Source organism: Chionomys nivalis, chromosome 20 (genome assembly GCF_950005125.1).
Source record: "Chionomys nivalis chromosome 20, mChiNiv1.1, whole genome shotgun sequence".
Lineage (NCBI taxonomy): Eukaryota > Metazoa > Chordata > Mammalia > Rodentia > Cricetidae > Chionomys > Chionomys nivalis.
Genome location: NC_080105.1, coordinates 687,127 through 713,341, shown reverse-complemented (window position 1 = coordinate 713,341; position 26,215 = coordinate 687,127). Strand labels below are relative to the sequence as shown.

General features: G+C 43.5%; 1 pseudogene; it reads right to left on the bottom strand.

Annotated features, from left to right (window-relative positions):
- Positions 1-649: 649 nt before the first annotated feature.
- Positions 650-26,007, bottom strand: LOC130863111 (lipid scramblase CLPTM1L-like; annotated as a pseudogene).
- Positions 26,008-26,215: the final 208 nt, after the last annotated feature.

Sequence of the window (26,215 nt, the reverse complement as noted above, 5' to 3'; positions counted from 1 at the left end):
GACAACATGAGCCCCTAGGACATCTGTGGCTCCAAAGCTGAGAAACACCTTGGGTGTTTGCTCCTTTCAATGCAGAAACAAATCTATCTTTTGTATTGTTCTCTGAGAGAGATTTAATTTACAACATCTACAGTATTTTCTATGTTATTATAGGTTAAGAAAAATGTCACAGCCAAAGAAATTTACTTTAAAATAGAAACATACATACATACATTAAGCTTTAAACAATCAAATTTTAAACAAAAGGAAAAAAGAGCCATTTGATCCAGAGTCCGTACAGAACGACTTTTCATGTGTGTGAAATCCACATAAGGGGCACTTGGACAAGTTGACGTGGAAATCCATCATTCTCTCTACCCTTGCGTGCTCAGGTGTCCAATGGCTGCCATGGGACACTCATTCACTGAGAGCTACCCTTGGGTGACTTCCCACTGGCACCATCACCAAGACCCAAGTTCTCGTGGGCTGTGTGGTTAAGTGCTATGGTTCCTCCCAAACACAAGAGAGGGTGCTCACAGATACTGAGAAATGCTCAGAGGGATTTGGCAACGTAGAAGTTGTGATGTCTAGGAGTTCCCCTAAAGCCCCCAGGAATACTCATGGCACAACTGTGCTGTGCAGTGCCACCTGGGGGCCTGGGCCGAGATGTTCAGTCTGGGTGAGGTTTCCGTTTAGGCTGCTCCTCATAAGACTCCCCAAATTCATTGACCCTGCTCTTATCCACAGGGTAAAGCCTGCAATGGTAGGGATGGATAACGATTAGTGAGACAGGCCCTTTCTGTCCTTGAGAGGAAGACATGGCTCCTCTTCAAACACCCTCCAGTAATCTGAGACACCTGCATGTCAGGGACCTTCACAGGTCTGGGAGCTGCCTCCCCCCTCTCTAGTGCTGCATTCTGCAGGGTTGGGAAATGAGAGCTTGGCTAACCAGAGAAGGAAGAAAGACCTGCAGTAGGGTGGGACCTGGAGAGGTCCCACTGCGGGGAACTGTGAAAAGTTATCCAGGCAGTTACCAGAACAAGTATGGCTATGCTCTTCAATCCCACAACTATCTACTCTAGCAACCCAGCCCTGCCTCTGTGAAGACAAGGCAGGGAGGGATGCAGTGTCCACTGTGTGAAGTTCTCCTTGATGCCCCACAAACAGTAAGACAACTAGATCTTAGCTTTAAACAAACCCACCTCCCATTAAAAGCCCTGCTGGCTTGAGTCTTCGGGACTCTCACAGAATAGGCCTGTAGCAGGTGTCAGTAGCTGAGTTCCTAACGAGCCCATATCTATCTTCAGATGTGTCAGAGAACCAATTATGGATGTGAAACCTAAGACCCAGCCCTCATTCAACATGTGGGTGTGGTACTATGTTTCTATGACAAAAGTTCTTCCCATACACACAGTTTATTGACATAAAATCCTAGCCCAGGAACAGCTGCAGGCAGTTGAAGTAGTTTTGGGAAGACAGGCTCATCCTGTATTGGATGTAGTGGCATTTCATTTATGTTGTAATATATAAAGCTTGCCTGAAGTTCAAAGAGTAAAACAGCCCCACTGGTCAGTCTTACAGACCAGGCATTGGTAACACACACCTTTAATCCCAGTAGCCATACTAGCTGCTATAGAAACCAGTCCTAGAAAGGAATATAATATAATATAATATAATATAATATAATAGAACCCCAATTTCTCTGAGATTTTATTACTCGTATTCCAGTTGGACAGTCACAGCTTGGAAAGCTTAGAGGAAGTACTGCCATCATAAGGGGATGAAGGGGAGGGAGGGGCTCAGGCTCCAGTGGCAGCTGCTGGGGAATGGGAGGTGAGGTAGCAACACTCTGAGAAGCCCTTTCCTCATCATGGACTTAGAGAAGACAGGCAGCCCAAGCCTCTACTGATTTAAGGCTTATTCCAGGAAACCCCAAACCCGGCTCTACCCATGCAGCCCACAGGCAGTGATGCATATACACAACAGAAAGGCCAGATGCAAGCCTGAGTAGGCAAGGGAGGCCAGGCAAGCATTGTGTTTTAATAAACGTGTCTTCTAGAGGCTTTCCCTTGGCCGGGTTGGTAGCTTGGATATGCTGTTTTGGTCTGAGGCCCTAGTGGCTATTAGCTGCTGGTGGTGGGTACAGTCCGGGCCCAGGTGAAAGAGTCACTGACCTCTATCTACCCGCAGGGCATGTAGCCTGAAAGAAGACCAGCACCCCCACCCCACCCCATGCTGGAGAGCTGTGCTTGAGGACTATTTGTGCACGGGACAATCTTAAACTGTCATCACAAGACACAGCTGGAACCTATTTTGGGCAACAGAGAAAAGCCACCACCTACCAGGTCTGCCTGAACAACAGACAGGTGCAGGGTTCTACAGCCAAGGAGGAGTTGCATATGCACACTCACCACCTCTGGTAAAGGTAGAACAGGAACACCACATCATCTCTGAAACAGGCCAGTCAGTGGGACGTGGGCATGGTGATGATGAAGGCAAAGACATCATCAATGAAAGTGTTAAAAGCCTGCAAAGCCAGATGAAGCAGTGAAACCATCACAAAGCTGGAGGCCAACATTTTATGGCTCCTCAGCAGCTGGCGGGACCCATAACTGAGATATACACAGCAACCATGCATGAAGATCTACACGGCCCAGAGCCACGCCAGCAGGGCAGCGGGGTCCCAGGCCCAGGAACATCAGCCCCACATAAGAGTCTGCAGCTCGGGGGCTGGAGAGATGGCTCAGAGGTTAAGAGCACTGATTGTTCTTCCAGAGGTCCTGAGTTCAATTCCCAGCAACCATCTCTAATGAAATCTGGTGCCCTCTTCTGACCTGCAGGCACACATGCAGACAGAACACTGTAAACAAAATAAATAAATAAATCTTTTAAAAAAAGAGAGTCTACAGCTCTCTGTTGAGAACCAAGAGCACAGCTGGGAAACACGAGCAGAGCAGTCTGGGTTGGCTCCTCAGAGAACTGAAACTGCTTCCTATAAGCTCAGTCTACCCAACCCTGTACGAAGGGTCCCAGGCTCTGTTGGGAAAACACAGAGCTCTGGTCTCACACTGAACCAAAATATATTTGTGCTTTGACAGTGTTGCCAAAAAGGAACGTGACTCCCCCTTACCATGACTATGAGAACCTTCATCTTGTAGTTGGTGGCTTTACAATTTGAAAAGATATCTTAGTTTTTTCAAAGTGGAAAGAGCCAAAAGTACCGTGTGTCTGTGAGCTCATGTGCATGCACCCCACAAAGGGTCTTCCAGTCATTCTTGGCATGAGCCTGGTGCTTACCTTGTAGGTAAAGGCCTTCCAGGGTAGGTGTGCCACTGACTTCATCTGAAACAAGGAAGATACCACAGTCAGTCACAGGCAACATAGAGAAAAAAGGAGTATTACCTTAGCAGAGACACCTGGCCTTACCTTGTAATTGACAAAGAGCTGGGGCAACATGAAGAGAAAGCCAAAGGCATAGACACCTGTGGAAACAGAAAACATGCATGAAAAAGAACCAAACATCCATTCTGCTGGGGCTATATACAGAGACACCCTGCTTCCAAAAGACCTCAGTTGGCTTTGTCACAGTGCAGCTTCCTGGCTAATAAACTCACCAAGAGTCAAGGAAAAATCATAAAAGCTGACTGCTGTTAACTTTTGTCTACAAGAATTAAGCAAGAGCTGGACATTATTACAGGGACATTTGGAAACATGCCAAGATTAAGCCTGGGACTCAGACCTTGAAGCATGGCTATCCAAAGCTACCTGCTTATAGGCAGGCTGCCTGACCTCACTGCTGTTCACTGGTACACCCCAAAGCACAAGAATCCAATGCTCTAACACTTAGCCATGGAACATACACACAGTTTACAGATGCCATGGGCTGTGAACCACACACAGGGCAGCAGGGCATTGACCAACCTCCCAGTGTGTCCACAAAACATAGCTTGCCATATTCAGGTTCTGATGATCTGAGAAATTCTATGGAATGAGATGTCAGAGGGGATCTGAATGCTTGTGTTGCCTATTTGTAGGGAGGAAACAGACTAGCCACTGGAGGATCAAAGCTCAGGAACAGGCTTGTTCAGTGCTTAGGCCCCACAGTGCTGGGCTCTGTATGAGTGCTAAAGGTAAGGAACCAACTAGCTTTTCACCCTAGAAACCTGTCCCACCAAGTGATGGAGAGGAACCTACTGCAAACACCATCACCAAGGAGGAGACACATAGACTCACCATTCACAAAGCTGTTGATGAGCCAGGAGTACCAGCTGAAACAGAGGTAAAGAAGTTGTGACCCGAGGCCAAGGACATGCTGCTGAGTGTTAAAATGAAAAATTACCCTCCAGAAAAACGATTTTGACACCCAAACACTCAGGGTATCTGGGATGTAAGCAGGCTCATGTGGAGAGACACCACCGAATGGACAGATTTCATTCCCAGGACTTCCAGGGAGTCAAAGCAGCATCATGTTGTTAGCTTCTCTTTCAAACGCTGTCCAATCTCTGTATTCCAAGTTGGTGCCACAGCAGGGAAAAGCCTGCGCTTTCCGGGTTAAAGCATGCCATGTGTACTGTGTGGTCACACATGCCAGTGGTTCCTGTCCTCTTCACAACCCAAAGGAGATGAAGACCTACATCTGAGAAGGGTCCCTAGTTCCTGGCAGCTCATGTGGGAGCCAGTCTACCAGGTGCATGTGTTGTGCTCAGAAATCAAGCTAGGGTTTTCAGTTGGGAAGATGAGAGTGTGGACTCTGAAGTACTCACCTCTTATACTTGATATTGAGGAGTGAGTAGACAGCGCCCCCAACACAGAGAGGGTAGAGCAGGTAAGACAAGTACTTCATGGCCTGCGTGGGACAGAGGCAGCTTCTAGTAAACACCCCAACCACCAGCCACCTCAGCAGATGCATCATCTAACTTGTGACAACAAGAGCAAGGAAAAAAAGACAGAACCCCAATAATATTTCAGGAAATAGCACAACTGTGTGCAATGACCATAATTCTGCCAAGACTCCAAAGTGAGAATCCCCACACATACCACGGGCAGCAATGACTGTGCTGCATCACCCACAATGCATCAGACTGGCAAATTCAGTCAGAAGAAACCAAGGAAGTGCCCAGGTCACAGATCCAGGCTGCAACTACAGCACAGGTCCTCTATTTACTCTCATTTGTTGTTTGCTATCATCTCACTAAAATCTGAAATGCAAATAACTGAGTTTTGAACTAAAATACCAAAACCATCCTGTACATAGACATCCTGTTAAATCCAACATGTCCCACTCCTAAGCAACAATGGGGAGGTGAGGGCCTAGATGCCAGAGGCATCCTGTGGCCTCTGTATGAATGAACAGAGAAGCCAGGTGTCTGGTAGAAATGATCTGAACAGCAGGGACTGTCCAGGTGACAGACTAGGAACCAGTGATCTGAGAGATTGTTCCTTCCCGGAGAAGAGGGTACACCCACATGTTTACCCTTGGGACTCCTATTCAGGCTAGTTCCATCACATTCTCAGGACAAGATCCCCCCAGATTATAGCAAGGGCCCAATCCTTTAGGGTATCACAGGTTCCCCAACTGCTTACCTGGGCATCGTACTTCTCAGTCTTCCTCTCAGATTCACTGTGGGTGCCAAACTGTTGTGAGATTAATATCATGTCAGCTGATTCAGGAGACTATCAGCACAGCAAAGCTAGGACTGTAGCAATCAAGGGTGTACGGTCCACTGTACTGCCCTCAGCGCTAACGCTGGCCGCACCCAGCCTCGGGCTTAGGCACTGGCCAGTCTTGCCCCAGTTCCACCATCATAAAGGCCCTGACCCTTTGTGTCTACTGAGTTGGTCCAATCTCCTGATGAATCAGGTGAAAAATTAGTAACGGATTAGAAAGCTGACATGAGCTCGATCAGTGAGGTATACCCTCTTCCCCGGGAAGGAACAATCTCTCAGATCACTGGTTCTTTCACCTGGGTGAGGGGCCCCCATCTGTGGGGCACTTCTGAATGCATGTGCCTGTGTTCCGGGAAGCTCTGAACTAGGCAGGAAAGACAGGATAAAGGGCCTCCAGAAGGTTCAGTACTAACTTGATGGCAACTAAGAAATGACAGTCTGGTGAGTCTGTTCAGGAAAATCTATGTCTAGAGCAGTCATCACATGCCTCACCTGAAACACAGGCCTCAGGCCTCTCCAGGCCACTGTCATCTTCAATGCCTTCTTCACTTTCCAAAGCTGAAGGCAGAAAAGGAAATATACATCTAATATTGAGATGCTGGATTAGAAGCTAAACTGTAAAGGACAAGACCTGGCACCCATCACCCTTGTCCCACTAGACACTGTTTCTGTTCCCTCTACTTCTCACGGTCACTTGTGGACTAGGAAGGCTCTGCACTGCACTCTTGGCTGTCCACACCTGGTAAAACACAAGGAAACCAGACTAATACCCCAAACCAAGACAGTCTTCCTCCTGGGCCCCAAGCCTCTTCCTGAACTCACTAGGGAACCATGTCTTCTTCAGCATCCTTACAGTGTTGTAATATGAACAGCGGGGCTGCGTCCCCAGCACCTGGCCGCCCGCTTGGCTAGCTTATGCCCCAAAATAATTACACGGAAACTGTATTCTTTTAATCCCTGCCTGGCCCATTAGTTCCAGCCTCTTATTGGCTAGCTCTTACATATTGATCTAACCCATTTCTAATATTCTGTGTAGTACCACGAGCTGGCTTACCAGGAAAGATCTTAACCTGCGTCTGTCTGGAGTGGGAGAATCATGGCGACTCCTGACTCAGCTTCTTTCTCCCAGCATTCTCTTCTGTTTACTCCACCCACCTAAGGTTTGGCCTGTCAAATGGACTAAGGCAGTTTTCTTTATTAGTTAACCAATGAAAACAACAGATAAAATACAAGAACCACCTCCATCATTTCCCCTTTTTCTGTTTAAACAAAAAAGAAAGGCTTTCACTTTAACATAGTAGGATTACATATAGCAAAACAGTTATCAAGCAAGAATTACATTTATAATATTTATATCTATTTTATCACAACTAAGGAAAACTATAACTATGTATCCATTCTTCAACTCCATCAAAGACTCCAGAAGGATATAATATTACCTAAGCAAACAAGAGATCCAAAACTCTAGAAATGACAGAGACATCTCACTGCCTGGACAGTCACCCAAAGTTCTTTTGTACTGTTGGGGCATCCATCTTCAACCTTCAGGCCCATAGTATCCAGCAGACATTTTCATCAAGCAGGAAATTCCAAAGACAGTTCAGTCACTTTTTGCTGTGTCCTGCAGAATGTCTCGCAGACTCTTTTAGGAGTCAGGAACCCCGAAAAGCCATCTCACCTTTAGGCAAGTTCAGCAGTCCTCTTTCTGCGGGTTCTCTGTGTCCAGTTTATGCAACAGTCCAGGCAAGAGCAGTTTCTTGCCCAAATGGCTATCAAACTCCTTAAGGAGCCTCTTCGGTGCCCATCTTACTCTTGAAGTAGATTGGTGCTGCCAGGAGCAGACGTGTCTCATTGTCATGAAAAGCCCTAAGTTATTAAAACATTAAATGCCATATTCTGCAGTCTTTGAAGGATATGAAGAATGCCTATCTAGCTGAAATATATCTATGCACATCTAGAAAATCTAACTAACATGACTAAAAGCTTGACAATTATCGATGATTATCCATTAACAACCTATATACATTACATTTTTAAATGAACTATATAGTCACAATACCTTAATCAAGATTAGAAATATGCATATACATATAACAAAATTGACCTTCAAATCCACACCAAAGCAAATTATTCATATCTATATCATATCCTCCTTTAAATGTAAAAGAACATTTATAAACAATATTTGGAAACATGGGCGCAGTTTTTTTCTCTCCAAACTGCTTCCTACTGTATGGGGGCGCTGTTATTCAGGTCTTTTATGGGATAACCTGTGTGCCAGGGTCATCTCAGTTGGCAGTTGAGTGAAGTAATTTTTTGAGGGTGTTCACAGTAACCTTTCAGGAGGGCGTGGTCTATCATACCATATTGGGATAGAAGAAATCCACAGAGTCTCATCCTCTGTGAAAACAAAAGAAGACCCTCTCCAAAGCATCATATCCTTAGACCCATATTCTGAAATCATAATACCCTTATATCAATTCTGGTTTAGCTTGGCAGCCCATATAATGAAATATCTCTCTGTACTTAGCTCCTTTACAGTCAAAAATTTTAAAGAAAACACAATAATACAAAGTATCCAGACTCTCTGTGAATTTTCCATTTTTACGTGGCTTATTTTTCTTTATTTCTTTTAATCTATAACTATCTGTACTCTGTCTCTTTAAAGACTTTACCCTTTTTTTAAGACATTAACTTTATTCTTTATATATATATATTTTTTCTCTCTCTCAAGCCTACGTACATTCATCCAACAGTGTCTGAATCAGTTCTTTTGTGAATCTGTAATTTTTTTACTATCCAGGAGCATTTCTTAAAATGTTAAGCACTTCTTAAAAACTTAAGTTGCACCATGTACAGATAATACGGTATCGCCTGTGTGTGTCCTGCCCAGTTGAAACCTTAACTGCGCTGTTATTATGGTAATTATGGTAGTTCCTGCCTGAGACCAGCACAGTTCAGCTTGGCGGAGCTGAGCCCTCCTGCCTCAGAGCCATTTGGTGCCCCTGAGCCACACACAGTTCCAGGCACACAGCAGTCCACATTGCCATCAAGCAAGCCATAGCACTTTACTCCAAAAGATCCATTCAAAGACTCTGTCTCCCGCAGGAGCCAGACAGAGATCGCAGTGGCAGCACAGCCCAGAAAGCAGGCAATTTTAAAACAGCCAGTTTTTTCCTGTTGCTGAGTCAGGACAATTTCTTTGCTGCACGCAACCCACAAACAGCAAAAAGCTGTCTTAAATTCTCTCTGTGTGTCCCTTTTAAGCCCTCTCAGGTTTTACGTGGAGTTCATTAGCACGTTGGGTGCCACTCTGTTGTAATATGAACAGCGGGGCTGCATCCCCAGCACCTGGCCGCCCGCATGGCTAGCTTATGCCCCAAAATAATTACACGGAAACTGTATTCTTTTAATCCCTGCCTGGCCCATTAGTTCCAGCCTCTTATTGGTTAGCTCTTACATATTGATCTAACCCATTTCTAATATTCTGTGTAGTACCACGAGCTGGCTTACCAGGAAAGATCTTAACCTGCGTCTGTCTGGAGTGGGAGAATCATGGCGACTCCTGACTCAGCTTCTTTCTCCCAGCATTCTCTTCTGTTTACTCCACCCACCTAAGGTTTGGCCTATCAAATGGGCTAAGGCAGTTTTCTTTATTAGTTATCCAATGAAAGCAAAAGATAAAATACAAGAACCACCTCCATCATTACAGCAACCTTGTACCAGCAGTATTTACTAAGGTCATGTCTAGCACATTGCCTCTAAGTTGGATTTTAATGTTGTTGGACAGTTATGGAGTTGTGGTGTCGATGAAGCCCATCTCTCAAGAAGCATTTGGTAGCCATAGGGCTAGTAACTAACAGAACCTATTCTGAGAACTGGACCACTGGGTTTGTACCCTGCTTGCCACCTTCCTTCCAGACTGGGCTCCTATGTCCCCTTCCCACAAGTGCCTAGCAGTAGCACTAGGTCACCAAGTGTCACTGCCATTACCTATGGACCACATAGCTGTTCCATTCAAACCAAGAGCTTCTCCAAAGTCATACTATCTGTTTGTTTCACTCACAGTGGCTTATAAAACCTGTCAACACAGGGTCTACCCAACAGCATCTACTGTACCAAGATGTGCCCTCAGAGACCTCCTTACCCAGCAGATATCTCCCTGATGTTTCCAGAGGCATGCAGGTCCTCTGAGGGACTCCTGTTTCAGGACTCAGAACTGCCGAACAAGTCCTGAAGTTCACAGACCTCACAGAAATCCCATCCTGACCCAGCATAGTGTCTAGGACTTACCTCAAAGGCAGCCCCAATACCAGCAGGGATGAGCACCAGCAGGCTTGTCTGTTCATCCAGCAGAAAGAGGAAGATGACCACATTGCTGAAGCAATGCCAGAGCACTGGGGACATGAAGACATAAGGTGGTGAGGGCACACTGCACCCACCCTTTGCACCCACTTCCACCACCCTTTAACCTCTCACCCCTCCCCTCCAGCTCTCCTAGTTTGCCACTTCATTTAAAGAGAAGCAGCTGGGCTGGAAGCAGAGCTTAGCAGTAGATCCTGTACTTAAGAGTACTCAGATCCTGGGCTGGACCTCACTCTGTAGACCAAGCTGGTCTTGAACCCTGTGTGCCTCTGTCTTCCGAGTGCTGATATTAAAGGTATATGCACCATGAGAATAACGGTGCGCGCCACCACCCAGCCAAAGAAGGAACTCATGAAAGGACTTTAAATAAATTATCAGAGGCCACAGAATGGAGCAGAAGGAAGAGGATATGGTCTAAGCAGGTACCAGATCTGGGTGATAGTCACAGATATTGGGTTGGCTGCCCTGGTTGAGTACTTGCTTGTGCCCATACTCTATACTCTTCTATTATGTACCACTCTATGGTTTGTTCCTTTTACAAAGCTATGCTTTTGTTTCTGTCAGCAAGAGGTCTCTCTTTCATAGGTGCCTGGTAACAGACCCTGAGGGGCTATCCTGCCAGTTAAATCCAGCTCCCCCTGGGGTAGCCTCCCCATTCTATCCCTTTGCACCTGCACCTACACTCATGTCAAAGGCTTGTCACCATTACAACTCTACCGCACTAGCCACTGCTCCTTTTGTTATATGGCAAAACCATCACTGGATCTTGTACGAACAACTGCTCTGCAAAGTCAGGTCTCATTGATGAGGACACTGTTCCAAGTGCTAGGGAATTTACTATGAAAACTGACTCTAAAGCCAACAGCCAGAGTTTCTGAGCCTTGGACAATACCCTGGGGCATCCTTTTTGGATCCAGGAGGGAGATGGTAGACAGAAGGTCTTGTGCTATACTGAAATCTGTGAGTAATCAGGCATTAACAGATTCTGCACTTTGTGCCTCCAAGGGCAGGCCAACTCCACACCCTTATACATAAGTCCTGTGTTTTGGGACTTCATAGCCTCAACGGAACTCAGAGATGCTTCCTGGCTGCTGAGGCAGGGCCTGGGGTTATGCTGCTTGACTTCAGAGGCATCTCTACAGGCAAGCCCAGATCCAGGGGTGCTGATGAGGAGTGGGCAGGAGCTCCAGGCTTCACAAGGAACCCTTGGGCAGGTGGACTATTCCTGGGCCCTACCTGCTTTGGTAGACATTTCAATTATGCTCTTTTTTTTCTTTCAGAAACTGATGTCATTTTTAAAGGCCAGGAAATAAAAAAGAAGCTGTAAAGGAGACAGGACAGCAGCTTACACTCTAGTCACTCACATCATGGTCACTGACCAGGTAGTCTCCAGGTACACTAGGCACAGACCCAGGTTCAGCGAGACATGTTCACCATCTATCAAACCTATCCCTACACATGTCCCGGAGGCCAGAATGGTGGAACTTGAAGGGAGACCTTAATGGGGCATTTTTCAAACATACATCTTTCACTTAAATCCCAAGGAGAATACCATGGGGTGCGACCATCCAGGTAACCCAATCTAGGCCTCAGCCCATTACTTAGAACAGTGCAATCTCTCACTGTGTGGCCTCTTACAGTCATCATTATAAAGTCACATTTGCTCTGGGGTGAATGGTACCCAGAAGCCCCACTACCTTGCACCCTGACTCTACCCAGCACACTTGTCAGAGAGCTCTCTAGTATGTCTGTGCACACATCATGCACACAGACAGCACTGCTCACATTCCTAGTTGAAGAGTCTACTAGGTGATAACACACAGAGTTATCACATAGGCTGTGCAGAACCCATGAACTAGGTCAACTGACCCCAAGTAAACACCAGCGCCCACCCAGTCATCCCAATGTCTCCCACAGTCCCTGCAAGAAGAACCCAGGGGACAGCTCATGTGAAACTCTGCAACAAAGAAGGTCAACGCTAAGAGATATAAGCTGGTGTCTACAAAAATTCCCTTCACTTCATCTGTGTTTTTTTCTGAAAACCCTGCAAAGAAAACACATTAAAATTCAAGAAGATCCATTTCGGTCTTAATTCTAAATTCTAAATATTCTTCTTAATGTAGAAAACTTGCATCTTATCTGGAGCAAAAGTCAACAGAAGCTGTGGCATTTAAAATATTATGTTCTGAATAAACCCAACTTTCAGCTAACGCATAAGGCTACAATTTAGAGATACAAGGATCAGAACCACTGTAAGCTGTTTGACTCCATAAATGACCCCAGCAGGGAGTACAGCAGTATGGGTCCACAGCGTGGACTCAAACACCCCCTCCCACCTCGGCCAGGGCCCAGGGCCACCCACCAAACTGCTGCAAGGAGTATACGGCATCCTGCATGTGGATCCAGAAGCGCAGCCACCCCAGTGAGATCTTGTCGTAGGACACAGTGAGTGGCAGCTCAGTGGTGGAGTGGTTTATCACCTTCCACCAGGAGACCCAGGTAAGGGAGGACCATCAAACATGGCCAGGATGATTAATGCAACTTTGGAAAGTGGCCTGCAGCCATGAACTATATCCCAATAGACCTAGATACTCTAGAAGATACCTGCACAACTTTCTGCAACTCCATGCCAGCCCCAGTGGGTGCTGCAGGGCAGGGTCTGATAAAAGGCTCATTCCTCATCCTAGGCCCTTTTATGCTCAGACTGAGTTTTTCCCACAGGAGTTCTGCCAGATATTGTCTCAGAGCCGAGTAGGAGAGGTGCTGTAATGACTTCAATACAGAGGATTGGCTCAATCCTCTGACAGCTCTGAGCACCCATCTTCCTCTGAGCACCAGCTTGACTCCATGTATTACTTCTGACCATACTTTCTGTGAGCTCATCATTTTAAGTAGTGTCCTATTCCATGTGTGTCCAGCATGTTTACAAGCTGCACAAGCCCTGGCAATGAGGAAATAGGCTCATAACTAGCATTGGCTAGAGACTGGTCAGTTTACTAGCTGAGCCAAGGAACAGATTTGTTTGGCTGAGGTGCCATGGTCCTTTCTTAGAAGAGTGGAGATTGTACACAAGGACATGAAGGGCTGTGCTCTTAGGTGAACCATTAGAGACAACACCTGAGCCCACACACCTATAGCAGGTGAAATATGGTCACGATTTCTAAGACACGTACACTACTGTCACACTTCATGAGCTGGAAACCATCATCCAACTTTCTGCCCCAACCTCCTGCTATGAACATTGCTGGTGTTAAAGGCATGTCACATACAAGGGAGCTGGCAACCTGAAATGTGTCAGGGTTAAGTAGTCACTAGGTCTAGGACTTGGTGGCTAAGTGCTGGGCCTCTACACATCATGGACGCACCTCTGAACACCCCTTAAATGATCAGATGTGTCCCAGGGATGCCACTGTAAGGTCCTATCAGAGTCTGCTAGCTGAACTAACCTAGCAGGCTAGACTGCCTTCTAAAGATGACATTCCTCTGAAACAGCTCACATGGAACAAAGAAAGATACACAATAGGTGTCACAGTGAAGCTAGTTGCCTACATGTTCACTACAAGCTACTGTACCTTACAGCAAGCCCACAGGGGGTCCAACAGGATCACCAGAAAAGAATACACAATCTGCAGATGCTGGCCTATAGCCTCTAACTACACTAGCTTTTAGACAAACACTGGATACCCAGTCACAAAAATACAGTCACTTAACACAATATCCCAATTGCTTACAAGAAATCAGCACTATGAGGTCTTGCAGGATGTTTGCAAACAGCCCCAGGTTTACAAAGTACAACCTGTACATTTCACAGAACCCAGTATCCAACATTTCAACAACGAAAACCAAGTCAGAGAAAGAGGTCAGAAATCAGTCAGATTTCCTTCCCACAGTCATCTAGGTGCAGATGACACATGAGCAAAGGGCAGCATGGTGGGAGCCTGCCATCCCGAGCCACAGCCAGCAGCAGAGTTCAACCAGGGGTCATCTAAAGACATCTAGGCTGCCTGTTAGGGAACACTCACAAATGGCATTGGGAGAGGCATAGGTGCTCACCTGTGACCCTAGTCAAAGCTCCTTTCTTGTCCCAAATTACTTCCACTGTGAAAGAACACTGACATAAGTCCTGGCAGCAACTGTTACAACAGACAGGAAATACTTAGCATGGTATCTGATGCAGCGACACTAAATATTAACCACCATTAGTCTCCATATAGTGCAGAGTTAAAGTTCAGCCATGTTTCTTCTCTCAAAATACCCTTCTTCTCTCTGGAAAATAGCACCTTTATTGCTATAAAAGGGCACCAGAGTGGCCGTTTCATCTCCACAAGACCTTGGCACTGCCCGTGGCTATCCTAGGAGTTGTGGTTCTCTCCCAGGGCAGGTTCAGCTATGAATCTCTAGTTCTACAGCAGGGATAGCCTTCTTGTTAGAGAATACAGAAACGGCAGTGGGAGAGACACTGTTAGAAACTAGAAGCATAAACAGTCTCACACGCCAGGAGCAGGCATGCAGGCCTTCCTGGTGGAGTTCTGTGGGACTACTACCTAAGATCCCAATGAACGATCCAAAAGTCTGCCATCAGAAGAGAGTCCCAAAGAAGCCACCACTAAAGGCAGGGCCCAGTCAGGTACTGAGACATCTTTCTGACCCAAACATGGCTCACAGGGGAAGCTCTGTGCTGTGTCCAGGAAGAGTGTGGCTCACCATCAGGTCTTTAACCCAGTTGCTCAGCTGGTCAATGAACAGGATGGGGAGGTAGTGCACTGTCTTTCCAAGCTGAATCCTGAGGATTTGAAGCAAAAAAGCCTGAAGTCGGTGTCAAATTTATCCCCCTGGGGCACCAAATACGTGGAGAAAGTTGGTCCCCCTGGGAACATCCTACCCTGTATCACTGTTGGCTGTATCCTGGCCACAGGATCTCATAAGATGGCTTTCCAAACAGAAGCCGGGGAGACCCACACACCTGCCCTCTAAGTGGGTGGTGGGGCACTAGCTGGGGCACAACCTCTGGAAAGCTCTCCACACACAGCAGATTGCCTGAGAGGAAGGCTGGAGACAGGGGCAGAGCTGGCTCTTTCTGTACCAAATGAATACAATGTGGAGCATGTACAAAAAAACATCTTATAAAAAGATTTAGGGTTGGAGAATTAGGTCAGTGGTAGAGTTCTTGCTCATCATATAATGTCTTGATTCAATTTCTCAACACCACAGACATGAAAATATTCATACTTTACAAAAGAAAATACAAAACCATTGACAATATCAGAGAAACTATCTGTAATGAATAGAAGTGATTCTCAGCCATTTCCAAAAGCCACATGACACCATGATAGCACACTGATGGATTTCAACACTGGGCTTCCTAAACACAATCAGTCACATTTAACTAAGGATGGCAAGCAATATTTAAGTCACAACTTAGAGATGAAATCTTAAATTTAGTGAGTACAGCTACAAAACCCTCATTTCACAGCCCAGGGACCATGAAAACAGTGCAGAGCAATAGGGTACACAGCAGTCAGCCGCTTTTGTTTCAGCCCAGGGGATACTCTTCCTGGACTAAAAGTGAGATGCACTAGCTGGAAACTTACGTCCTCTCAATCCTGTTGGTCATCTTAACCATCACCTCTGGGAGGTGAGCAAGGGGCTGGATGGGGTCTGCGGCAGATCACCCACTCCTGATGCCTGCTCTGCCATCAGTTCTAGGATTGGCTTCCCTCCCAGGACTCCACTTGAGACTTACATCTTCATGTACCGATGTACATCTGCAGGCAGGGAGGACCCATCAAAGACAAAGTCATCCACCATCACGTTCAGGGTCAGCCTGGGTCACCAGTGAGAAACGGGTTCATCCAGGATGTTATATGGCTTCTTCTCTGCTTCTATCTGCTGCTATAAAGAATAGAAGTGGAGGCTACACTACCTGGAACTAGTTTTGCGGCCAGGGTCTCCAACGGAGAACCCACTGGTTCCCTAGACTGGCAAAAGTAGGAAAGGAGGCCTAGCTGAGGGGTTCTAGGAACCTTGGGCTGTCAGTCCCAGACCACATTCTCCCTCCTCCCAACTGGTTCTGTGAGATCTTGAGGGATCAAAAACTGGGGAACTAACACAGCAGGCGTGCCAGCATCCTTGTGAGCTAGGGAAAGACTACTGAGAAACGAAGTCGCCATGATTCTCCCACTCCAGACAGACGCAGGTTAAGATCTTTCCTGGTAAGCCAGCTCGTGGTGCTACACAGAATATTAAAAATGGGTTAGATCAATATGTAAGAGCTAGCCAATAAGAGGCTAGAACTAATGGGCCAAGCAGTGTTTAAAAGAATATAATTTCCGTGTAATTATTTCGGGTAAAGCTAGCCGGGTGGTGGGACGCAGCCCTGCCGCCGCTCCTATTACAACAGAGTGAAAGGTAACTGGGTGGCAGGGACGCAGCCCCACCACTCCCACTTCAACAGAGTGGCACCCAACGTGCTAATGAACTTCACGTAAAACCTAAGAGGGCTTAAAAGGAGAGAGAGAGAATTTAAGACAGCTTTTTACTGTTTCTGGGTTGCCTGCTGCAAATAAATTGTCCTGACTCAACAGCAGGAAAAAACTGGCTGTTTTAAAATGCCAGCTTTCTGGGCTGTGCCGCCATTGTGATCTCTATCTGGCTCCTGCGGGAGACAGAGCTTTTAAATGGAGCATTTGGAATAAAATGCTACGGCTTGCTTGATGGCAATATGAACTGCTATGTGCCTAAAACTGTGTATGGTTCAGGGGCACCAAATGGCTCTGAGGCAGGAGCGGCTCAGCTCTGCCATGCTAAACTGTGCTAATCTCAGGCAAAAACTACTGTAATTACCATAATAATACCACAGTTAAGGTTTAGACTGAGCAGGACACAGGCATATTACCTGTACATGGTACAACTTAAATTTTTAAAAAATGCTTAACATTTTAAAAAATGCTCCTAGATAGTAAAAAAATTACAGATTCACAATAAAACAGATTCAGACATAAAAGACCACAATGTTGGATAAATGTACGTACGCTTGAGAGAAAAAATATATATATAAAAAATAAAGTTAATGGTTTAAAAAAAGATAAAATCTTTAAAGAGACAGAATACAGATAGTTATAGATTAAAAGAAATAAAAAAATAGTCACGTAAAAATGGAAAATTCAGAGTCTGGATTATGTACATTGTGTTTTCTTTAAAATTTTTGACTGTAAAGGAGCTATTTCATTATATGGGCTGCCAAGCAGAACCAGAATGGATATAAGGGTATTATGACTTCAGGATTTGGATCTAAGGATATGATGCTTTGGAGAGGGTCTTCCTTTGTTTTCACAGAGGATGAGACTCTGTGGATTGCATCTATACCAATATGGTATGATAGACCACGCCCTCCTGAAAGGTTGCTGTGAGCACCTTCAGAAAATTACTTCACTCAACTGCCTACTGAGATGACCCTGGCACACAGGTTACACCATGGAAGATTTGAATAACGACGCCCCCATTCAGCAGGAAGCAGTTTGGAAAGAAAAAACTGCACCCATGTTCCCAAACATTGTTTATAAATGTTATTTTTACATTTAAAGGGGGATAGGATATAGATATGAATAATTTACATTGGTATGGATTTTAAGGTCAATTTTGTTATATGTATATTTCTGATCTTGATTAAGGTATTATGATTGTGTAGTTCATTTAAAATGTAATGTATAATTAGAAAATATAGGTTGCTAATGGATAATCATCAATAATGGTCAAGCTTGTAGTCATGTTAGTTAGATTTTCTAGATGTGCATAGATATATTTCAGCTAGATAGGCATTCTTCATATCTTTCAAAGACTACAGAATATGGCATTTAAATGTTATAATAACTTAGGGCTTTTCATGACAATGAGACACGTCTGCTCCTGGCAGCACCAGCTACTTCAAGAGGACGATGGGCATTGAAGAGGCTCCTTACGGAGTTTGATAGACATTTGGGCAAGAAACTGCTCTTGCCTGGACTGTTGCATAAAATGGACACAGAGAAACCACAGAGAGAGGACTGCTGAACTTGCCTAAAGTTGAGATGGTTTTTCAGGGTTCCTGATTCATGAAAGAGTCTGCGAGACATTCTGTAGAACACAGCAGAAAGTGACTGAACTGTCTTTGAAATTTCCTGTTTCATGGAAAAGTCTGCTGGATACTATGGGCCTGCAGGCCGAAGATGGATGCCCCAACAGTACAGAGGAACTTTGTGTGACTGTACAGGCAGCGAGATGTCTCTGTCATTTCTAGAGTTTTGGATCTCTTGTTTGCTTAGGTAATATTATATCCTTCTGGAGTCTTTGATGGAGTTAAAGAATGGTTAGTTATAGTTATAGTTTTCCTTAGTTATGATAAAGGATAAAATAGATATAATTATTGCAACTGTAATTCTTGCTTGATAACTGTTTTGTTATATGTAATTTTACTATGTTAAAATAAAAGCCTTCTTTTTTGTTAAAAAAAAAGACTACTGAGACACAACACTAAATGAGATAAAACGTAACAAAGAGTGGTCTGAAAGGAAATGCACAGGATCAGTTACTGATTCTAGATAAAACAAACTCAGGAGAAAACTCCGGGGAAATCAGCTTTATCTCAATCCCAGATGACTCCTTCAGGAAGCAGCACCACCTTATTTCCACTCAAACAGCTGTCACATGGCATTTTCTGTCCCAGGCAACAATAACAACAGCCTGTATTTAATGGTTCCAGGGACACTCCATGCTACTTCATATAGACACCATCGTGAAGCCTCCCCTCATCACTGCCCACAAGAAGATACAGCAGGGTACAACAAACAAAAAGAGTATCTTTTTTTTTTGACACAAGGTTTCCCAGTACAGCTCTGGTTGTCCTGGAACTCATTCTGTAGACCAGGCTATCCTTGAACTCAGAGACCCACCTACCTCTGCCTCCTAAGTGCTGGAATTAAAGATGCTTGGCACCACTGCCTGGCTAGGAATCTGCTCCTAATAGATAGACGATAGCTACTTTGTGCAAAGGTGCCATCATTCTTGTTTTATAATCTGTCTCACCTTCTACTCAATACAGACACAGACAGTGAATATTTCTTATTTTATGCCACAAGCCCAGGAATGATTTCCCTGCCCTAGTCATGTAGTCCTATGCAGTGTGTGTGTGTTCTTTGTGTACACTTGCCCTAGAGCCAGAGAGGGAGTTTGCTAGAGTGCTATGAATTACTGTCCCACACTAACCTGCTACAGTTTATCTGCAAACCCATGGGCCATTATTAAGTATACAGTAATAATCACATTCCTTTAAGCTTCCATTAAAAGGCATGTATACAAATTTTGAACAAGAAATACAAGCTTGCTACAGTGATCTGTTAAGACCCAATACCTGTGTGGCAGACTCCCCTGTGAGCAGGTTAATTTCTTCTGGTTTGGGCATCATGTAGGTAGTCAGAGGACTGATCAGGTGTACCTCTTTCCCATCGTGCCAGGGCAGAATCCGAGCATGATGTAGGAAAATATATGCATACAGCGTCCCATTGTTTCTTGTTTTCTTTGGTACAAAAACATTAACTGTCCTAAAACAGAACAGTCATTTTAAACATGTACATGTTAAGTTCCATGTTTATTAAGTAGCACAGACAGTCCTCAAACTCGGGTTCTTCCTGCTCCAGCTTTCCAAACAGCTGGGATTAAAGCTGTGTACCACCATGGTGGCACACACTAGCCATACACATGGTAGCTAATCATCTCTTTAGATTTACACAATCTAATTTTAGCTTAGAAATACTAAAAAGGAAACCTGCCTATGATTTTTCATATCCAAAGCACTATGAAAAATACAGGACTCCCTGCTCTATATCAAGAGCCTCAGAGGGGACTTGCTTTGAATATTTAATACACAGTCAATATTTGATACCAGTTAAAAATCAATAATCCTGAATGAGAAACAAATTTGTAGTAACTATATATTAAATGAACTTAGAGTAAAAAAATGAGTATAAAAATCCTAGTTCCAACAATTATTAGTATTAATCAAGAGCCAATAATTTAACACCTCAGGGCATTATTTCTTCACTTGCATAATGAGTAGATTTGAAAATTTATTTTAAAGATTTAATTTTAATGTTTGAAACAATTACTGCCTAAATGGCGAAATTTCTTTAATGTTGAGTATGGAACTCTTATGCTTTTGTTAGGACTATTAATTAGCACAGTATAAAGGGAAACCGTATGGGCATATCTCAAAAAACTAAGAACAGAACTGTTATAGGATCCAGTTCTCCCATTCCTTGGTATATATCTAAGGAAATAAGATCAATGAACAAAGGCACTCACATGCCTGTTATACTGCTGGACTATGTATAACAGGAGAAATAACCAGCCCAGCAGCATGTCAACCATGGAATGGACAAAGAAAATATGGCACGCTGTATAATGTGGTATTAATATTAACCAAAGGAAAAAATAAAATTTAAATTCTGTCACCTGAAGCAAAGTGAATGAAATATAATATGAAAGACATAGACAAGTGTCACATGTTCTCTCTCATATATGGAAAAACAAACAAAACAGCAATTGATTCAAGTAGAAGAGGAACTTCTGAGAATTCAGAAGGATATGGGGGTGTTGGCAGCAAGGGCAGAAGAATGGGTAAACATGATTAAATAGCATATATGGTCATAAGTACTACATGAATCCCAAATGAAGAAAACTACTGAAAAGGAAGGGACTTCTCCAAAGGCCTGGCTTTCCCTCCTGAAAATGATTTCTTACTTGATATTTTCAGTTTCAAAGAAGAATGTAGTAAGTGACATGAAATATTTAACTTTTATAAAGCCAACACTTGGGAAGCTAATGCAGGTGGATTGCTGTGAACTTCAAAGACAGTCCACAGAAAGTTTGAGGCAAGCCCAGGTTAGAGTGAGGCCCTACCTAAAAAACAAGCACAAGAGCTATAACTATGGAACTTGGCTGTATAGTCATGTGCTATATGATGACATTTTGGTAAATGACAGATCACTATTTGACAGCGATCCTACAAGATTCTATCACTTGGTTTGAGTAAGTACACTTGGTGATGTCCATCCTGAAGATGTATTTCTTGGACTGTATCAATCTGTAACACGTAACTGTGAGGTCATCATTCTGGTTAGCGATGAGAAAAAACACTGTTCATACTAGACTTATTCATATACTAAAGAGAAGTTCATCTTGGCAAATTTCAGAGTGAGGGTGTGGGGATTAAAGGCATGAGCCACCAACACCTGCTAAATCCAGATTCTTTTAATAATACACGAAATAACTTTGTTACTGATGCTATCATCCTAAGTGAGAAAGTCATACTGTCTTTACAATAAAAGTGTTTTATAAATATTTCTGTTGTGCACTTTCATCTCTCTATGATATTTTTCACATAAATAATATTTAAAGGTTTAAAATAAAAGACAGGAGGTAAGAAATGCTGACTAACCAGAATTCAGGAGTTTTTGACAACTTCTGAAATTTTTATTATTACAGACTTCATCAATATATTAAATGCATTTTCTGCTTATTTAACTATATTATTATTATAAAGTAAGAAATGAAGTAATATTAAAAAATTTCAAAGATATACTGTTTTCAGTGAGAGAAACAAAAATCCTTACTGAGGGATAATATTAGAATCAACCGAGGGTTTTCAACTAGGAAGTATAAGAATTAATAGAAAGATATAAGATCTATGGAGCAGTTTCATTTCTAACCTTTTTAAAAACTTTTGATAACATCTTAGATCCATGGGCATACAATATGAAGGGCAGAAACATTAACTGCTGTGCACTCACTCTCTCAAACTGCTGTTACAGGTATAAACTGGTAAATAGTAACAACAGTGAAAAACAAACTAGCAGCATGTACAGTGAATCTTAACAATGTTCCTATTATTTTTCTAGCTCTCTATATTTTCTACTTAGTTGCAACTTTTTAATACAAATTTTCCTACTTTTAAAATCATTTGGGTCTAGTCTATGCCCTATGACTAGGAATTCTACTAAAAATAGAATTCCATTTATGAAACTTTAAAGTGTTATCTGAAGCTGGGCAGTGATGGTCCATGTCTCTAATCCCAGCTCTTAGGAGGCAGAGGCAGGTGGATGCCTGTGATTTGAGGCCAGTCCCCCCAAAAAAGAATTTCTGATTTAAAAAAAAAAAGAGGCTGGGAAGATGACTCAGTGAATACAAGTGCTTGCCACACAGCATGAGGACCTTGACTATATCTGTATGTTCTAGCAAAGTAGTGAATCAAGAAATCAGTAGTCCATGTCTTTAAATAGTACTAGATATAAATATATGTATCAATGTTTGCTGGAAAATAAAATATTTCCTAAACTAAAATATCATACACAAATATTCACATGAGCTTTACTACTTTCAGACAATTATAAATAATATAATTCTAGCTTCAGTTAAGACAAAACCTGTCCCCATATAGACAGTGAATAGATTGCTTTCACAGGTTTTTCTGAGCTTGGAGGATTTAAATATCTGCCTAGTTCCTAGACCAGAATGTATGAACTGAATGCTACTGCCCTCTTCCTAGCCTAGGCTGAGTTAGTGAGAGTGTGAGAGGCAGAGTACCCAGTGATACTTACACACCATCAGAGAGGACAGCCTTGCCTAGAGTCTTACTTCTGTCTCTCACTGGGTCTGTGATCCTGGACAAGGTATAAATCTTTGTGCCTCACTTTTCTCACCTCTAAGATGAGGTGAGTATATATGTACATATGCTAATATAGTCTAGTTTTATAATGATAAATCAATTTATCTGGAAAAAAAGATAAAACTTGGCAATATAATGAAATACAAACACAAATTGACAATAAAATTTTTTGCAATGGCATGCTCAAATCTGAATCAAAACAAACCTTTGTTACTGTTTTTGTTTGTTTTTTGATTTATTGAGACAGGGTGTCATTATGTAGCCCTGGATGTCCTAGAACTCACTACATAGACAAGTCTGGCCTCAAACTCCCAGAGATCCACCTGCCTCTGTCTCCTAAGTACTGAGATCAAAGGCATGCCCAACTAAAACAATAACATTTTAAAAAGTCATAAACAATGCCAACAAGATGGCTCAGGAGGATGAGGCACTGCTGCCAAGCCTGACAACCTGAGTTTAACCCCGAAGTCCTACATGCTAAAACAGAACCAACTCCCACAATTTGTCCTCTGACCTCCACATTTATGCTGTGGCACACATTCCCGCACACAAATAAGTAAATAGGCAAACAAACAAATGTTCATAAATATAAAATATTGATAATAAAGTACCTTGCAGTTCTGTAGAAGTCGTATGAGATGTTCAAAGCAATTACTGTTAAGGAAAATGGCCTGAAGAACAGGCCTGTCTAGGCAGTCTAACGTGGCTGTGATGGTATCTATAAATTAAAAACAAAAATGACTCATGTAAAATCAGTCTCCTAATTCTTTGTTGTTTTTAGAGTGACTTTAATGCTGCCATGACTCTGGTTTCTTACTCTACTGGAGATAGGCACTCTTTTGTCCATTATCAGTGATTCCTCTCCATCCTAACATTTCTTGTGGTAGTCTTTCCACTTTATGGTGGCTAGGCCTATTTTACCTTAGTCCTCATAGCATTGTGGAATGTCACTTGAAAACAGGCATTCTGCGCAATCATACTCATTTCACATAAAGCTCCAGATCATTAACTGAATGACTACAGGACACAAACAGCATTTTTATCTGTTGCTTGATTTGAATATTAAAATCTCACACAAGATTCCTACCTGGTTTTCCCCACAGAATCTTACAGATACAGAGTGCCACTTCACAAACCCACAAACTTGGAGAGAAAGATACTGTTGTGGTCAGGATGCTTCAAGAAGGAAAAAGAAATTCCGGAGACAATCTCATGAGTGCTGGCAGGGTTGTAGGCAGCCTGAGTTTCTCACTGGTCTCTGAAGGGGAAAGCAGGGTGTGTTTGAGCTCTGTTTGAAATCTTCTGACCAGATTTAGAAAGATTCTTTATTCTCTACATGTTTTCATGCTTGGCAATTACCCAGAACAATGACTGTTGGGAAACTCTTTAGTGTGTTACCTAGGGACTGGTGGACCTGTCCACTGCTGAAGTCAGCCGACATTTAGTTGCATCCCCTAGAAATGTGGTAAACAATAATATGTGTTATTTTCATTTGTTTTTAAGCTTGGCACAATGATAATAATTACATGCTACAAAACCCTCCCAAGAATCAGCCTTGGACGTGATAGTATTTTGATGCAGCAGCTTTAGTTTGGATCTTCAACATCCTCCAAAGCCCATCCATGGCTGCATTCAATTTAAGAGGTGAGGCCTTAGGCCTCAGCTAGGAGGTGATGGTGAATGCTATTAGTCCCAGCACTCAAGAGGCAGGAGAAGGCAGAGCTCTGTGTTTGAGACCAGCCTGATCTACAGAGTGAGTTCCAGGAAAGCCAGAGCTACACAGAGAAACCCTGTCTTGAAACTGCCCCTAAAGAAGTGAGACCTCATGGGATATCTTCAGAGATCCTCCTGATGCTCCTCATCTTCAGCTCTTTTGCTTCCTTCGAAGTAAGTGATCCCCATCCTCTCACACTTCGGCAGGCTGTTCCAATTCCATAAACTTCTCCCTCTTCATACACTGGTCACCTAAGGTTTCTCTTGCAACCAGGAAGGAATTTCTTCCTCCCCTGCCTCCTTAAGCAGATTCAGTTGGAACCATCTTTTTCAGAAATTCTAAGTGATATATACAGGTTTCTCTAAGCCAGGGTTTTGCTGCATTAGTTAGTACTGTTGACACTTTGGACTGGAATACTTTGGATTTTATGAACTGCCATGTACATGGAAGGATGCCTACAACATCCCTGGTCTCTACCCTCTAGATGCTAAGAGCACTCTCTCCAAGAGTATCCCTAGGTGATGTCACATGTCCCATGGGAGCAAATCTGTCTCAGGTGGAAGCAGTGTTCCATCTCCTGCTAAGGACCCTGACTGGCCAGCATGTGTTCAGAAGTGAAACTCTCTCCTTTGTGGGCATCCTCCTCAGAGTAAGGAAGTAAACGTCATGCATTTTCTGTCAGCAAGAAACTTCTTGTGCCTTCTAGCTCTGGCCTGAAGTCACACATAAAAAGGACCTAGGTTCAAGCAGCACATATTTTCCAGGGAGACGGGATGCATCTGCTTCCTGCTCATAGAGTCCTGCTGCCCCTGTTAGCTGAGTAAGAGAGCATATGTTGCCCCCATGTGACAGCGCCCTCTTCTGAGAAATGGAATGACCAAAAATGGTGTGTGTGTGTGACTGTGTGTGTGTGTGTGTGTGTGTGCATACCTTCTCCCCCTTGTCATTGGTTCCTAGATCTTTTCAGACCGAAAATACTACCTGGTGAGTCACTCTGGGAAGTTCTTCCCTGGACTTGTCTTCTTGATGCTTCTGAGGAGGCCCAGTTCTCTTGTCTTTCATTATTATCATTATCTGAGTAGTTCACACATACATCTGTGTTTTGATCTAATTCAGCCACCTATGTCCTTCCCTCCAATTTCTTTTTTTTATTTAAAAATTCTGTTTATTTTTCTTACTTTTATGGTTGGGGATGAAACTTAGGGCCTCACATATACTAGGCAAGTGCTTTGCTGCTGTACTAGATTCCAGCTCTCAGGATCACTAATTACAGAAAATAAATCATGTCAAGAGGATTGGTCCATGGACTCCAGTGTGAGCAGTTGTGAAACTCAACATAAACAAAGTGTGGCCTGGATGCAAAACTCTGAAACTTAGAACTAAGAATGTCCATTCGAACCAGCATTGAAAACTTGAGAAAGCTGTTTACCCTATTCGCAGACTAGCAGACTGGCTGTCAATCAACCCAGAAGCTCATTAGAAAATGCGTTCAGGGCCCCACTCCAGACCACCCTAATCAGAGTCTGTCTTTCTCAAAGTCACTAGGAGCTTTACCCCCAGATCCACAAGCCCTGAAATACCTCATCCTCGGTTAGCTGGTGAGCCAGGAATCCCCTTAGAATGAGTCTAATTAGAAAATACTCCCGCAGGTGCCTGCTCATTCCTGTGTCCTTGACTGTGGAAAGGAGCCCTTTCCCACCAATTTCTACACTTCCCTCCCAACTTAATGTTTGTTTGTTTGTTTTTTAATCAAATTTGCTCCTTTTGAAATAAGTGGAAACTGTCATACCCAT